This window comes from Triticum dicoccoides, chromosome 5A, assembly GCF_002162155.2.
Source record: "Triticum dicoccoides isolate Atlit2015 ecotype Zavitan chromosome 5A, WEW_v2.0, whole genome shotgun sequence".
Taxonomy (NCBI): Eukaryota; Viridiplantae; Streptophyta; class Magnoliopsida; order Poales; family Poaceae; genus Triticum; species Triticum dicoccoides.
Genome location: NC_041388.1, coordinates 25,260,180 through 25,277,287, shown reverse-complemented (window position 1 = coordinate 25,277,287; position 17,108 = coordinate 25,260,180).

Sequence of the window (17,108 nt, the reverse complement as noted above, 5' to 3'; positions counted from 1 at the left end):
ACTATTCATGAGGCATTTCTTTATCTTTTTTACACAAGCCACAAAAAACGTCGTTTTTCACTGAAACCTTGTGAACGCACATAAAATGTCCGGATATACACGCGGGATTTTTGTTTCGAATTTTTTAACTTCTCGGAATTTGGATTTCGACAATGGGTGCATATGCACCTAGGAGCCAAAGGCAATTACCGCTATTGAATACACTATTTGGAATAGTATTCCACTATTCACAACAATATTTAATTCAATATGATTACCTTCACGTTCTAACTTGATTATATATTTAATGCAGGATCTATTTAGAGGCTGGCGAGGCCAACAATTCGTCCGGCGATGTGCGCAAAGGTGTAAAATCCTACTCAGTACTCACCATATTTTTCATTATGTTGCATCAGATGTAGCTAGTTACGTTCACTTAGCAGTTTTAATTGCAAATTTATGGGGTAAATTCCTATCGTCTTCCCAGGCAGTTCCACCCAAAGGGAACACTTCTCTACGGCCACAAGGTTCTCATTCAAACGCCACTCTGGCTACACAGAGAACTACACACGCAGAGGTTTCTCCTATAGGATCCCTAGCATAAGAACTCGTCCCATAAATTCATAAATAAAAGCACTAAGTGAAACCAAGAAACTACATCATTTCAACAACATAATTTACATATGGTTTTCCCTTTCGGGAGGCCCCGAAGGGATTACACACAACTAGGAAATTACCTTCAAACTCTTGGCGAACTAAGCGCCTTCTTGGCTATTCTACTAGTAGTGGTGGTGGCTAGACTACGAAGGAAGTGGTGCTCTGGTGGAGAGTCTCGATGCTTTGAGTGCTCCGTGCTCTCCCGTCTCTTGTGTTCTCTTCTTGAGCCCAGCGTCTCCTTTTATAGCCGCGAGGGGTGGCTGCAAGGTGGCCTTCGGGAGCCTTCCTTCACTTATTTTACCCACGGTAGCATGCACACGTGTCCTACTAGGGTATACGCGTGTCCTTCTAATAATATAGAAAAGTGCGAGAGAGTGCCGACAAGTTTCAATCTTCAGGAATCGTTGCTTTCTTCACGTGGCATTGTCTCTCGTTGAATAATTGGCTAGTCTTTGTGTACCAGTCTTCGCTCTTCGGCCATACAGATCTTCATGCGATTAGCCTTGAGAGCTTCTTCAGCCTTCTAGAATCCTCGTGTCAGTGTATGCGTACATACATGCCAAGACTGCTTACATTTTCAATATTGCTTAATATTATTATTTATTTATTTTACAAATATATATATATATTTTTTATTTTCTTTATTATTATTATTATTTTTATTATTTTTTTTACAGGGGGTCTTCCCTGCCCATATGATTGATAATACCTTATCAATATTTAAAGGACCTTTTGGGAATTTCTATCAATATTCGGGTCGGGTATATGTCCTCCGCGCCCGAATAATTGATAGCAATATCAATATATGCAGTTTGGGCTTTATTCAGGTCGCTGCCCATGCCCTGCTATGTCCATATGATCATCATCATTTAACAGATTGAAATCATATTTTTCATCACATTCTTTCTTTATTTCTTCAAATTTTTCATCCATTTCTTGCCTTAATTCTTTTAATATTTCCTCCTTTAATTCTTTCTTTATTATCTTTGAAAATTCTTCAAACCTTTTATCCATTTCTTGATCTATGTATTCACTGTCTAAAGGGTCAAGCCCCTTTAGAAGGCATTCTTGATATGTCTTATATTTTGGGGATTCTTCTTTCTCTATATTGTTTGAGCTTGATGCCTCCCCCTTTGTGGGAGTTGGTGAAGCAGGTATGCCTCTTGTCATTTGGATATAGTTTTTAGCCTTTGGGTCAATATAATAATCTGGTCCTAATACCTTCCTTGCCCAAAGTAAGGCCTCATCTATACTGTAATATCTTTTGAATGTTAAATTTTGTCCATTTCCTTTTGCATCTAATTTTTCAATCATAATATTCTCCCATTCCAAATATATGCCAGGTTTGTTTCCATCAAATATAAGATATAGAGTTTCTCCTTTTGGCATTTCAACCTTTGCTGGCTTTGGCACATTTTTGTTTAATTCATTAAAATATTCAGCCAAACTGTTGTGAATTGATAAAAAATATCCTTGTTCCTCTCTTTTGCGAGTATATTGGAACCAAAAGTTATCCAATATGCATCTTTGAGCTTCATCGAGCTTAATATGGGATTTTGGCTTAAAATTGAATGTATTTGGCTGAAACATTTTCAGCCTATTTTCTTCTCCAAAGAAGAGATATTCATCCTTGTTGGCGAATAATCCTTTCCTCATTCCTGCAAATTTGATGCACGAGAAAATATGTCAGGTAAGGTATTATCCTTCCCCTTAATATGCTCAAAAATAACTTTATAACCATTCCCAGCTATGGTGTCTTCAAATAAGACCCATCTTCTGGTTGAGCTTTTCTTACTATTAATTTTATTGTAATATCGGCATATGGCTTCACAGTCTGTTCGTACTGTAAATTCTTTAAATCCTAGATATAACCTAAATGCATTTATTGCATTTACAACTGCAAGAATTTCTCTATCAATATTATTTACCGTCTTTAATTTGTAACTTCCTGAAGCATATCTGCATATTTTTTCGTCTGCCTTTGGAGAGTATTTATTGGGCTTTTGTTTTAGTATCGCACTCCATCCTACCTTAGATGCATCTGTCTCAATTATAAAATAATTGTCTTCTAGAGGCAATTCTAGGGGTTTTAAATTCCTGACCTTTTCCTTGATGGCCTTTACTAATTTTATATCTTCAGAATTGAAGTATCTTTGACCATTTTTTCTTAATTTAGCATATAAAGGTCCTGCTAGCTTTGCTAAGTTATCTATATAGTTTCGCGCATAGTTTACAATTCCTAAGAACTGTTGTAAAACCTTTTTATCACTCATATTATCAGGAAACTCTAATATTTTCTTTGCAATATGTTCTTGTAGATATATTTTTCCTTCTCCTATTTCATGACCAAGGAAATTTATTTTCTCTTTGCAAATCTCCATCTTCTTTTTAGATAGTATGAGCCCATTTTGTTCTACCTTTCGAAAGAACACTTCAAGATGGGCTATATGCTCTTTGTATGATTTTGAGAATACTAACAAATCATCTACGTATACTAATATAAATGCTTGATTCTCATTAAATATATTTTGCATCTTTCTTTGAAATAGTGCAGGTGCATTCTTTAGGCCTAATGGCATTACTAGCCATTCAAAATGGCCTTGTGGACAAGTAAATGCTGTCCATGGAATAGATTCTTCAGCCATTTTTACTTGCCAAAATCCTGCCTTTAAATCGAATTTGGAGAAATATTTACTTCCTTGTATTCTGTTAATCCATTCCTGCTTATTAGGTATGTTGTATGCATCGTCAACTGTATTATCATTAAGCCTTTTAAAGTTAATTACCATTCTAGATTTACCTCTAACTTCTTCAGCATGATTTCTAACTATAAAAGCAGCAGATCGATGAGGGCTTCTGCTTTCTCTTATAGCTTTTAACTTTAATAACTCTTCAATATGCATTTTGAACTCTTCGATATCTTTAGGAGTTTCTTCTATTGGTCCTGACTTAATTATATAATCTGGATTTATGATATTTATTTTGCAAACTATAGAGTTCTTATCCCAATGTTTCATTGGTATTTCTCCAATAATTTGTATACTTTCTAGTCTTTGCACAATCTTATCTATATCCTTTTTGGATTTTATATCTCTATACCAATTTGGAGAGAATGATTGCATCCCAATGCATTCAGTACATGTATTTTCTATATGATATTCTTCTATGGTCTCACTAAGTTCTTCGTCTTTACAGAATTCAAGGGGATCTGGACTTGTGCTATATTCATCATATAAATTAGATATTTCTACATTTTGCAAGGACTTTCTTTGTTTTCGCACTTCAGATATGTATGGAACATTATCTTGATAAGGAATAAATGTTACCCCCTCTTCATGTATGATTGTGGTTTGTAAAGATTGTTGTAAAAATCTTAACCCTATTATCATGTCATCATTTATTACTGACAAATCTCTTATTGTAATTTCATCTATTATATATTTTGTGCCATTTATGTAAGCTTCAATGTTATATGCTAGCTGGTTATGGATCTTCTTTATTCCTGACATATCGGTAGATACTTCAGCTTTATTATCATCTATAGTTTCAACTATTTCGGGACATCTCATAAAATATTTATCATGGATGATATTTTTAGTGCAACCAGTATCTAATAGTGCCAGTACTTTATATGAAATATTTGGCTTCAGAACAATCTTAACTAGGATCCTTATTCCTAACACTTCTTTGAATGGTAATCGAACAATATATTTGTTTCCAAAACTAGTAATTGCATCTTTCAATTGTATTAATTTGTCTCCTTTTTTATCCCTTACTGTTATCATTTGCTCTTTCATTTCTGTGTTTTTTGGAACATTATCATTTTCCTCTTTACTATTTTCTAACTCATCTTTAAGTTTTTCTAGCTCTGCTTCTAGCTTATTTATTCTATTTTCTAAATTTCTAACCCTACTGGATAATATTCGCTCTTCTGGTTCCAATTCTATCTCTTGTCTCCACTTTTGATTATTGGCTCTTAGACATGAGGCACATGCTTGTTTTAAACACAAGCTACATGTAAACCTATTATCTTGGCTTGGATAATATATACAGAAAGCACATTTTATGTTATAATCACCTTTTCCTCTAATCCAATCATGTTCACAATCTACTTGGTTCATCATTTCAATTTTTAAACCGGCTAAATCATCTATTAGGTCTATTTCATCTTCACTTGATTCATATTCTGGAGCCTCATTTTCTACTTCATCTGTTTCTATAATTGAATATATTGACTCATCGTCTTTTATTTCATCATCACATACTAATATATTTTCATTAACGCTATCTATAATTAACACCCTCTCTTGTTCTTCATATTTGCTAGAGTATCTTTTCTGGTCTTTATTAGGGCAAGTTCTACTTAGATGATCTGGTGATTACATATGAAACACCTGCATGTTTTATCATAGGTTTTCTTAGGATTATATCTTCTTACATTTCTTTTATGCAAGAATGGGGCTCTATTGTCTGATCTTCTTAAGAAATATCTTTTCTTTGTTCTAAAATTTCTATTATCTCTCCTTTGTGGTTTATAATATTTGTTTTTCCTATGCCTTTCTTCTCCATATGTAAGTGGTATTTGGACTATGTTATTGCAAAAATTATAATCTGATTTCTTCATAGATCTTTGGGCTTGAATACTAGTACACACCTTTCTTAATTGTTTGAAAACAAATGTTACAGCTTGAGATATGTTTACCACGTTTCCCGCCGTTTCCTTTTTATATTCTTCAAATATTATTGACCCTAGGGGATCAGGCAACTTATTAAAATATCTTTCTACTACGCCTACATTAAAACCTTGTTTAGCAGTAGTAGCATTATACAAATAATGCTGGGAAAACTCTTTAATACCTTTAGTTAATGTTAATTTTTCTATTTCTCTTAACCTTTCATTTTGCAATGAGGTATGTCCTAATTCAGGATCTTCTGCTATGATCATATTTGAGATAACATTCGCAAAGTTATTAGGGTTACTTCCTGCCCTTTTTAATTCTTCATATTGACTAGGGTATGATTCTACCCATTGTTCCCAAAGAACTTTTACAGATTCTCCTAAAAATGTTTCAAGATATGTTAACATATCTTCTACCTTAGTGCCTATGCTATACTGATTTTGTATATATTTTTGTACTATTAAACCTTTCCATATGCTGATTATATTCGACCAATCTATTGGGTCATGAGCTGCTAGGTTTAATATAGCACCATCATTTTTATAATTTTGGAATTGCACTGGTTTTTCAAAATCTCTTCTTTTAGTACCCATGTATCTATATTGTCCTGGGATATATGCAGGCTGGTAATCATCTTTTTCTAGAGGCTATTGTCCAGCTGTCCTGGTAGGTCTCTCTCTTTCTCCTTCTCTTTTCACAGATGATTCACCATATCCCCTTCTTCTTTTACCACTACTTTCTACTTCCATGGCTTCCATTGCATTGTCTAAATTATGTAGTCCCACATCATCTAGTGAGTTATAGAAATCACTATTTTGTTCTGAATCATCATATCTTTCATCTTCTAACCACATTTCTTTTATTAATTCCTCCTCTTCCTCATAACTTTCTAATAATAACTTATTATTGATATCCCATTGCTCTTCTTCACTAACAATTTCTTCTTTTTGAATAATATTCTTATCTTTATTATTATTATTAACGACAGAATTTTTATTAATGGTCACATTTGCTTTTCTTTCTGCGGATGCTAAAATTTTATCTTCCATGCTTGAACTACTAGTGACAGACATTTTATCGCTTTTTAGTTTCTTTAACCTTGCAATTTCTCGAATGATAAATAGCTCTCTTTCTCTAATTTTCGGCCAATCCTTTGTCATAGAATGACTATATTCCCATTCAATATGCTTTAGCTTCTTTTCCCAATGAATTATTTCATCATCTAAATTAGCCTTTTCCATACATTCAGATATACCTTTATTCTTATCATCATTAATTTCCGATTCTGACATAAATGATTCAGAGTCTTCTATTGATGCAGCTTTATAGTTCATAAATCGAATACTGCTACTTCCTTCACAATTTTGATAGCTTATGTAGTTTTCAGGTTGCTTTAATTCTTTTTTCTCTATTAATTCTCATATCTTCCATTCTTCTCCTGCTCTTTCTTCAGAGCCAATTTTAAGAGGATTCATAAATTTAATACCTTTTGATTGCATACTATCAATTACGTCATTCACATTCACTCTATATCTGGAGCTACTTCTATTAGTGAGCCTTCCTATAAATTCTATACTTACTAGCAAATTTGTTCCTTTAAAATCTTCATAACCTTTAGTTTGGAAACCAAAACTCATTTTTTCAATAAATTCTTTTACGGGCATCATTAGGTCTGGAGCTATATAGGTTATTAATCTATTTTCATTCATGTCTCCTTCCAAAAATCCTAATGCTGCTTTATCTACAGATTCCCATCTTCTGTCTAATAAAGTTATCAAAACCTTCGCACCTAATTTCTTCCTTGTCATACCTTTGACTCCTATGATATACATGCCTTGATGAATATATTTGTAACCACAATATTTTAATTCATTTTCAATATTTTTGCTTACAATTCTTAAATCTACTGGATGTGTTAACACGCTTAATTCTACTTCTCGAGATATTCTGTATAGACCACTCTTACTTTCAAACATACCCATGTGATATACTTGTTGTGGCTTTATTTTTCTTAGGGTATCTTTCTGATATCTTTCTAGATCTCTTTGTATATCTATAACTTCTTCAATACTATCAATATCATCAGCTTTGCATGATAATCTATGCTTCATGGCTAAAGGTCTTGAATCTTGCCTTACTAATTGGAGAGTTTTGTCTCATCTAAGGAAGCCTTTAGATACGTCCATTTTTCTGAATTAATATTTCTAGTAGAGGCAACTATTCCAGATGATGATAACACAATTTCTTTGTTGCTTTGAACACTTTTTAGCTTATCTAATACTTGAATTAATAGTTGGATGATTGTGTTACTTTGTCTTATTATTACTTTGGAATCTTCTTTTGGAGAGTCGTGATCTGAAAACCCGACAGGAGGTGACAGGTATTTAGCTACTTCGTTTAATGCTTGAGTATATTCGGTCATATAATTATGAGATAATCAAGGTTTTAACCTCTTGCACCAACTTTTTTTATTTCAAGTATATCTTGTCTTGAATCAGTGTGTGTGAGTGACTCTTTGCCTTTACTTAAGTAACGGCCTATTGATAACAGTTCTTCTTTAATATAATCGTTATTCTTGGAAACTGTATTCTGTCTTGCTTTTGCTTCCTCTAGCTTATGTAAAGCTAGATCAATTTTATTATTCAAACCTGAATACTTATCAGCAAGCTTTTGGTATTCTTTGAATAAACTTTCAAATTTTTGGTCTAAATTATCTTGTCTTTTTCCCCAAGATATGTAAAAGTTATATATCAAATCGACAACCGTATTTAACTGGCTACGAGATGAATGCCAGATATGCTCTTCAGAAGGATTTACTCTACACCTTATATTTAGATTTTCCTTAGTATTAATTACTTTACCTGCGCTAACTTCTAAGTTTAAATATTTTAACCTTTCAATGATTAAACGCTGGACCTGATACCAACAATATATATATGTAAAAAATTACCAACAATATATGGGAATTTTTTTTCTTGTATATATAGATACTTTGTGATTAGATTTTGATTAGGTTAATTTGGGATTAGGTGGAATTGGTAGACAGGTATTCTTTTTATCTTGAATAGTATATACTATTCACTAGGTAGGGCACTATTCACAATAGTGCTCCACTATTGAATACACTATTTGGAATAGTATTCCACTATTCACAACAATATTTAATTCAATATGATTACCTTCACGTTCTAACTTGATTATATATTTAATGCAGGATCTATTTAGAGGCTGGCGAGGCCAACAATTCGTCCGGCGATGTGCGCAAAGGTGTAAAATCCTACTCAGTACTCACCATATTTTTCATTATGTTGCATCAGATGTAGCTAGTTACGTTCACTTAGCAGTTTTAATTGCAAATTTATGGGGTAAATTCCTATCGTCTTCCCAGGCAGTTCCACCCGAAGGGAACACTTCTCTACGGCCACAAGGTTCTCATTCAAACGCCACTCTGGCTACACAGAGAACTACACACGCAGAGGTTTCTCCTATAGGATCCCTAGCATAAGAACTCGTCCCATAAATTCATAAATAAAAGCACTAAGTGAAACCAAGAAACTACATCATTTCAACAACATAATTTACATATGGTTTTCCCTTTCGGGAGGCCCGGAAGGGATTACACACAACTAGGAAATTACCTTCAAACTCTTGGCGAACTAAGCGCCTTCTTGGCTATTCTACTAGTAGTGGTGGTGGCTAGACTACGAAGGAAGTGGTGCTCTGGTGGAGAGTCTCGATGCTTTGAGTGCTCCGTGCTCTCCCGTCTCTTGTGTTCTCTTCTTGAGCCCAGCGTCTCCTTTTATAGCCGCGAGGGGTGGCTGCAAGGTGGCCTTCGGGAGCCTTCCTTCACTTATTTTACCCACGGTAGCATGCACACGTGTCCTACTAGGGTATACGCGTGTCCTTCTAATAACATAGAAAAGTGCGAGAGAGTGCCGACAAGTTTCAATCTTCAGGAATCTTTGCTTTCTTCACGTGGCATTGTCTCTCGGTGAATAATTGGCTAGTCTTTGTGTACCAGTCTTTGCTCTTCGGCCATACAGATCTTCATGCGATTAGCCTTGAGAGCTTATTCAGCCTTCAAGAATCCTCGTGTTAGTGTATGCGTACATACATGCCAAGGCTGCTTACATTTTCAATATTGCTTAATATTATTATTTATTTATTTTACAAATATATATATATATATATATATATCATTTTATTTATTTATTATTATTATTATTAATTTTTTTACAGGGGGTCTTCCCTGCCCATATGATACCAACAATATATGGGAATTTTTTTTTCTTGTATATATAGATACTTTGTGATTAGATTTTGATTAGGTTAATTTGGGATTAGGTGGAAGTGGTAGACAGGTATTCTTTTTATCTTGAATAGTATATACTATTCACTAGGTAGGGCACTATTCACAATAGTGCTCCACTATTGAATACACTATTTGGAATAGTATTCCACTATTCACAACAATATTTAATTCAATATGATTACCTTCACGTTCTAACTTGATTATATATTTAATGCAGGATCTATTTAGAGGCTGGCGAGGCCAACAATTCGTCCGGCGATGTGCACAAAGGTGTAAAATCCTACTCAGTACTCACCATATTTTTCATTATGTTGCATCAGATGTAGCTAGTTACGTTCACTTAGCAGTTTTAATTGCAAATTTATGGGGTAAATTCCTATCGTCTTCCCAGGCAGTTCCACCCGAAGGGAACACTTCTCTACGGCCACAAGGTTCTCATTCAAACGCCACTCTGGCTACACAGAGAACTACACACGCAGAGGTTTCTCCTATAGGATCCCTAGCATAAGAACTCGTCCCATAAATTCATAAATAAAAGCACTAAGTGAAACCAAGAAACTACATCATTTCAACAACATAATTTACATATGGTTTTCCCTTTCGGGAGGCCCCGAAGGGATTACACACAACTAGGAAATTACCTTCAAACTCTTGGCGAACTAAGCGCCTTCTTGGCTATTCTACTAGTAGTGGTGGTGGCTAGACTACGAAGGAAGTGGTGCTCTGGTGGAGAGTCTCGATGCTTTGAGTGCTCCATGCTCTCCCGTCTCTTGTGTTCTCTTCTTGAGCCCAGCGTCTCCTTTTATAGTCGCGAGGGGTGGCTGCAAGGTGGCCTTCGGGACCCTTCCTTCACTTATTTTACCCACGGTAGCATGCACACGTGTCCTACTTGGGTATACGCGTGTCCTTCTAATAATATAGAAAAGTGCGAGAGAGTGCCGACAAGTTTCAATATTCAGGAATCTTTGCTTTCTTCACGTGGCATTGTCTCCCGGTGAATAATTGGCTAGTCTTTGTGTACCAGTCTTCGCTCTTCGGCCATACAGATCTTCATGCGATTAGCCTTGAGAGCTTCTTCAGCCTTCAAGAATCCTCGTGTCAGTGTATGCGTACATACATGCCAAGGCTGCTTACATTTTCAATATTGCTTAATATTATTATTTATTTATTTTACAAATATATATATATATATATATATCATTTTATTTATTTATTATTATTATTATTAATATTTTTTTACAGGGGGTCTTCCCTGCCCATATGATTGATAATACCTTATCAATATTTAAAGGACCTTATGGGAATTTCTATCAATATTCGGGTCAGGTATATGTCCTCCGCGCCCGAATAATTGATAGCAATATCAATATATGCAGTTTGGGCTTTATTCAGGTCGCTGCCCATGCCCTGCTATGTCCATATGATCATCATCATTTAACAGATTGAAATCATATTTTTCATCACATTCTTCCTTTATTTCTTCAAATTTTTCATCCATTTCTTGCCTTAATTCTTTTAATATTTCCTCCTTTAATTCTTTCTTTATTATCTTTGAAAATTCTTCAAACCTTTTATCCATTTCTTGATCTATGTATTCACTGTCTAAAGGGTCAAGCCCCTTTAGAAGGCATTCTTGATATGTCTTATATTTTGGGGATTCTTCTTTCTTTATATTGTTTGAGCTTGATGCCTCCCCCTTTGTGGGAGTTGGTGAAGCAGGTATGCCTCTTTTCATTTGGATATAGTTTTTAGCCTTTGGGTCAATATAATAATCTGGTTCTAATACCTTCCTTGCCCAAAGTAAGGCCTCATCTATACTGTAATATCTTTTGAATGTTAAATCTTGTCCATTTCTTTTTGCATCTAATTTTTCAATCATAATATTCTCCCATTCCAAATATGTGCCAGGTTTGTTTCCATCAAATATAAGATATAGAGTTTCTCCTTTTGGTATTTCAACCTTTGCTGGCTTTGGCACATTTTTGTTTAATTCATTAAAATATTCAGCCAAACTGTTGAGAATTGATAAAAAATATCCTTGTTCCTCTCTTTTGCGAGTATATTGGAACGAAAAGTTATCCAATATGCATCTTTGAGCTTCATCGAGCTTAATATGGGATTTTGGCTTAAAATTGAATGTATTTGGCTGAAACATTTTCAGCCTATTTTCTTCTCCAAAGAAGAGATATTCATCCTTGTTGGCGAATAATCCTTTCCTCATTCCTGCAAATTTGATGCACGAGAAAATATGTCAGGTAAGGTATTATCCTTCCCCTTAATATGCTCAAAAATAACTTTATAACCATTCCCAGCTATGGTGTCTTCAAATAAGACCCATCTTCTGGTTGAACTTTTCTTACTATTAATTTTATTGTAATATCGGCATATGGCTTCACAGTCTGTTCGTACTGTAAATTCTTTAAATCCTAGATATAACCTAAATGCATTTATTGCATTTACAACTGCAAGAATTTCTCTATCAATATTATTTACCGTCTTTAATTTGTAACTTCCTGAAGCATATCTGCATATTTTTTCGTCTGCCTTTGGAGAGTATTTATTGGGCTTTTGTTTTAGTATCGCACCCCATCCTACCTTAGATGCATCTGTCTCAATTATAAAATAATTGTCTTCTAGAGGCAATTCTAGGGGTTTTAAATTCCTGACCTTTTCCTTGATGGCCTTTACTAATTTTATATCTTCAGAATTGAAGTATCTTTGACCATTTTTTCTTAATTTAGCATATAAAGGTCCTGCTAGCTTTGCTAAGTTATCTATATAGTTTCGCGCATAGTTTACAATTCCTAAGAACTGTTGTAAAACCTTTTTATCACTCATATTATCAGGAAACTCTAATATTTTCTTTGCAATATGTTCTTGTAGATATATTTTTCCTTCTCCTATTTCATGACCAAGGAAATTTATTTTCTCTTTGCAAATCTCCATCTTCTTTTTAGATAGTATGAGCCCATTTTGTTCTACCTTTCGAAAGAACACTTCAAGATGGGCTATATGCTCTTTGTATGATTTTGAGAATACTAACAAATCATCTACGTATACTAATATAAATGCTTGATTCTCATTAAATATATTTTGCATCTTTCTTTGAAATAGTGCAGGTGCATTCTTTAGGCCTAATGGCATTACTAGCCATTCATAATGGCCTTGTGGACAAGTAAATGCTGTCCATGGAATAGATTCTTCAGCCATTTTTACTTGCCAAAATCCTACCTTTAAATCGAATTTGGAGAAATATTTACTTCCTTGTATTCTGTTAATCCATTCCTGCTTATTAGGTATGTTGTATGCATCGTCAACTGTATTATCATTAAGCCTTTTAAAGTTAATTACCATTCTAGATTTACCTCTAACTTCTTCAGCATGATTTCTAACTATAAAAGCAGCAGATCGATGAGGGCTTCTGCTTTCTCTTATAGCTTTTAACTTTAATAACTCTTCAATATGCATTTTGAACTCTTCGATATCTTTAGGAGTTGCTTCTATTGGTCCTGACTTAATTATATAATCTGGATTTATGATATTTATTTTGCAAACTATAGAGTTCTTATCCCAATGTTTCATTGGTATTTCTCCAATAATTTGTATACTTTCTAGACTTTGCACAATCTTATCTATATCCTTTTTGGATTATATATCTCTATACCAATTTGGAGAGAATGATTGCAACCCAATGCATTCAGTACATGTATTTTCTATATGATATTCTTCTATGGTCTCACTAAGTTCTTCGTCTTTACAGAATTCAAGGGGATCTGGACTTGTTCTATATTCATCATCTAAATTAGATATTTCTACATTTTGCAAGGACTTTCTTTGTTTTCGCACTTCAGATATGTATGGAACATTATCTTGATAAGGAATAAATGTTACCCCCTCTTCATGTATGATTGTGGTTTGTAAAGATTGCTGTAAAAATCTTAACCCTATTATCATGTCATCATTTATTACTGACAAATCTCTTATTGTAATTTCATCTATTATATATTTTGTGCCATTTATGTAAGCTTCAATATTATATGCTAGCTGGTTATGGATCTTCTTTATTCCTGACATATCGGTAGATACTTCAGCTTTATTATCATCTATAGTTTCAACTATTTTGGGACATCTCATAAAATATTTATCATGGATGATATTTTTAGTGCAACCAGTATCTAATAGTGCCAGTACTTTATATGAAATATTTGGCTTCAGAACAATCTTAACTGGGATCCTTATTCCTAACACTTCTTTGAATGGTAATCGAACAATATATTTGTTTCCAAAACTAGTAATTGCATCTTTCAATTGTATTAATTTGTCTCCTTTTTTATCCCTTACTGTTATCATTTGCTCTTTCATTTCTGTGTTTTTTGGAACATTATCATTTTCCTCTTTACTATTTTCTAACTCATCTTTAAGTTTTTCTAGCTCTGCTTCTAGCTTATTTATTCTATTTTCTAAATTTCTAACCCTACTGGATAGTATTCGCTCTTCTGGTTCCAATTCTATCTCTTGTCTCCACTTTTGATTATTGGCTCTTAGACATGAGGCACATGCTTGTTTTAAACACAAGCTACATGTAAACCTATTATCTTGGCTTGGATAATATATACAGAAAGCACATTTTATGTTATAATCACCTTTTCCTCTAATCCAATCATGTTCACAATCTACTTGGTTCATCATTTCAATTTTTAAACCGGCTAAATCATCTATTAGGTCTATTTCATCTTCACTTGATTCATATTCTGGAGCCTCATTTTCTACTTCATCTATTTCTATAATTGAATATTGTGACGCCCCCGATTCAATCGTACACTAATCATGCACGCAAATGTGTACGATCAAGATCAGGGACTCACGAGAAGATATCACAACACAACTCTACAAATAAAATAAGTCATACAAGCATCATAATACAAGCCAGGGGCCTCGAGGGCTTGAATACAAGTGCTCGATCATAGACGAGTCAGCGGAAGCAACAATATCTGAGTACAGACATAAGTTAAACAAGTTTGCCTTAAGAAGGCTAGCACAAACTGGGATACAGATCGAAAGAGGCGCAGGCCTCCTGCCTGGGATCCTCCTAAACTACTCCAGGTCGTCATCAGCGGGCAGCACGTAGTAGTAGGCGCCTCCAGTGTAGTAGGGGTCGTCGTCGACGGTGGCGTCTGGCTCCTGGACTCCAGCATCTGGTTGCGAGAACCAGAAAGAAAGGAAAGGGGAAAAAGGGGGGAAGAAAGCAACCGTGAGTACTCATCCAAAGTACTCGCAAGCAAGCAACTACACTACATATGCATGGGTATATGTGTAAGGAGGCCATATCAGTGGACTGAACTGCAGAATGCCAGAATAAGAGGGGGGTAGCTAATCCTGTCGAAGACTACGCTTCTCGCAGCCACCGTCTTGCATCAAGTAGAAGAGAGTAGATTGAAGTCCTCCAAGTAGCATCTCCAAGTAGCATCTCCAAATAGCATCTCATAGCATAATCCTACCCGGTGATCCCCTCCTCATATCCCTGAGGTAGAGCGACCACCGGTTGTATCTGGCACTTGGAAGGGTGTGTTTTATTAAGTATCCGGTTCTAGTTGTCATAAGGTCAAGGTACAACTCCAAGTCGTCCTGTTACCGAAGATCACAGCTATTCGAATAGATTAACTTCCCTGCAGGGGTGCACCACATAGCCCAACACGCTCGATCCCATTTGGCCGGACACACTTTCCTGGGTCATGCCCGGCCTCGGAAGATTAACACGTCGCAGCCCCACCTAGGCTCAACAGAGAGGCTAGCACGCCGGTCTAAACCTAAGCGCACAGGGGTCTGGGCCCATCGCCCATAGCACACCTGCACGTTGCGTACGCGGCCGAAAGCAGACCTAGCCTAGTGGCATTCCAGTCCAATTCGGCGTGCGCCGCTCCGTCGCTGACGTCTGAAGTGCTTCGGCTGATACCACGACGTTGGGATACCCATAACTACTCCCACGTAGATGGTTAGTGCGTATAGGCTCGTAGCCAGACTCAGATCAAATACCAAGATCTCGTTAAGCGTGTTATTATGAAGCAACCGCGGACGCCGACCAGGGCCAGGCCCACCTCTCTCCTAGGCGGTCTCAACCTGCCCTGTCGCTCCGCCACAAAGATCCACACAGAGGGCCGTCGGGACAAAGGTCCTTTCAACCCCCAATCCGTGAATCACTCGCGGGTACTCCTCGAGCGGACCCGACTTTAGTCACCATCTGTATAGTATGTATGTATGTATAGTATATACCCGTGATCACCTCCCAAGTGATCACGGCCCGATAGTATAGCAAGGCAGACTGACAAGAATGTAGGGCCAATGATGATAAACTAGCATCCTATACTAAGCATTTAGGATTGCAGGTAAGGTATCAACAGATGTAGCAACAATGTCAGGCTATGCATCAGAATAGGATCAACGGAAAGCAGTAACAGGCTACACTACTCTAATGCAAGTAGTATAGAGAAGAGTAGGCGATATCTGGTGATCAAAAGGGGGGGGGGGCTTGCCTGGTTGCTCTGGCAAGAAGGAGGGGTCGTCAACTCCGTAGTCGAACTGGGCAGCAGCAGCGTCGGTCTCGTAGTCTACCGGAGAGAAGAGGGGGAAGAAACACTGAATACAATGCAAACAAATGCATATCGATGCATGACATGACAAGTAACGATGCTAGGTGTGCCCAATCGCGGTAGTAGGTGATACCGACGAAGGGGGGAAACATCCGGGAAAGTATTCCCGGTGTTTCGCGTTTTCGGACAGATGAACTGGAGGGGGAAAGTTGCGTGTTTGGTATGTTAGAGGTGTGTGGTGGACGAACGGGCTGCGTATCCGGGTTCGTCACGTCGTTCTGAGCAACTTTCATGTTGAAAATATTTTAATCCGACTTACGGATTAAAAGATATGATTTTCTAAAGATTTTATTAATTTCTGGAATTTATTTAATTATTTAATTAATTCGGAAAACAGATTAATGACATCAGCATGATGTCATGCTGACATCAACAGTCAACAGAGTTGACTTGGTCAACCTGACATGTGGGTCCAGTGGGACCCACCTGTCATTCTCTGTTTTGTTTAATTATAGATTAGTTAAATTAATTAGTGATTATGTTAATCTAATCAGGATTAATTAACTTAATTAATTACTTAATCAATTAATTAATTAATAATTAATTTTATTAAATCATTTTTATTTTTATTAATCATATTTACTATTTTTATTTATCTTATTTATTTATTTATTTTATTATTATTATTTTTTATTTATTTTTTTAAGCGTTCTGGGGGCGGGCCCCATGTGTCTGTGGCCCAGAGGGCATCGGGCCCCACCCGGCAGTGGCCAAGGGGGCCGACCGGGCGCGGGTGCGGGCGCTCGCCTGAACGAGCGTGGGCGCTGGGCGCGGGCGCACCCAAGCGGGCACTCGCCCGCAGGGTGGGACGAGGCCGCCGGGGCACCGACGGTG